This window comes from Anopheles ziemanni, chromosome 3, assembly GCF_943734765.1.
Source record: "Anopheles ziemanni chromosome 3, idAnoZiCoDA_A2_x.2, whole genome shotgun sequence".
In the NCBI taxonomy this organism is placed as follows: Eukaryota; Metazoa; Arthropoda; class Insecta; order Diptera; family Culicidae; genus Anopheles; species Anopheles ziemanni.
The window spans coordinates 82,069,291-82,070,750 of NC_080706.1; the positions used below are offsets into that span (position 1 = coordinate 82,069,291).

Here is a 1,460-nt window from a genome sequence, read left to right on the forward strand (position 1 = left end):
CGTTCACTTCCTTCTTGCCAAGAACATCTCTAACTGTTACACCACTTCGCCTAAGACAAAGTTTTGTGATTGCCCAGTATTTTTCATTGGGGCGAAGCTGTGACAAATTTGGTTTTGGTACAAAATGAATCTTATTGACCCTGTACCACTCTAAGACAACCTTAGAATTATGGCAGGTCAAAAACTTGATAGAAAAAAGTACGTGAATGTATAAGAAAGAAATAGAAAAATAGAAATATTCGTTGCTTAATCATCCATGGTTTTAAAGGAAAAGCAGAGTCCCCTAAACAACAATAAAAAAAATCATAAATATTGGGTACAAGAATGTCATATGTAAATAGACAAACCCAACAGCTTCATCGTTCGGTCACCACTGTTTCATTTTTCTTCTAAGTATAAAGATATTGGGCTTGTATTGTATTATCTACAAATAGGATCATTTGCCTGTGGTCACATATCTAGAAGATCATTATCAACAAGCATTTTATAAAGAAGTGTTAAATTTAATATTTACCATTAAAGCGTTTAAACTGTAAAACCCTTTTCTATTCAAATATTGAATTGGGTTGTCGTAAAGTGCGACAATTCTGATGTGAGTTCCATCGGTGCACCTAACTACACAAGGACAGGTAATTTTTTACAAAAAAATCTTCTGGCGTCTGCTTTTTCGTCGGCAGTCATATCCATGGTTATGAAATACGCTAGTTCACGTTCCAACGCGGCTAGAGTTTGATCTAGCGTTTCAGAAAAAGTAGATTGGGCAATTGCCATAGTAAAATCGATACCAACACTTTGTTGGTACGACCCTTGTGCAAAAAATCTTTGTTCCACAATTTTTCTTCCGCCGATAACCCACGCTTATGCTTATGCTAGTTCCACTTTGGCAAAGATTTCTTCAAACAGCCTCTTCGGAACTCGGTAATTGTTAACGAAGCTGAAAAAGGAACATGTTAAAACAGTGGCAACGATTGTTGAGCCAATACGCTTACGTTTTATCCGATAATTCAAGCGGATCAAAATGCTTCTTCAATCGCCTACGGTATGCTGCTAGATTTATCTCCTCTTCATTCTCCGCATCATTTAAAAAGAATAATGAATTTATCATTCTAATGTTTTGGATGCTTCACGAACTAAAATGCTTCTCGATACGATAGAAGCCGCACTAATTGTAACGTTGTTACAAGTAAACAAACTCTAGGTTTCCATGGTAATTTGACAGACGGCGAAACTACTCGATAGGTATTTTTATGGGTTGTTATAATTTTACCGACTGCTCAGTTGAATACATTCGCGATACCAATTCGAGTAGATAAATTTATCGGTCGATATAATCAAACGGGTTGGTAAATTTTATCAACTGCTTTCGCGATAGGTACCACTGTGTCATATGTGCTTGTTTTGAAGTTGTTTTAACTGTTTTTGTTGAAACCCTTTTGAAGAATTGTTTGTGCATTTCCGAT

The 1,460-nt window shown here is 36.1% G+C and overlaps 1 pseudogene; it reads right to left on the reverse strand.

Moving 5' to 3' along the window:
- Window positions 1–484: 484 nt before the first annotated feature.
- LOC131285623 (putative nuclease HARBI1) lies at window positions 485–1,105 on the reverse strand (annotated as a pseudogene).
- Window positions 1,106–1,460: the final 355 nt, after the last annotated feature.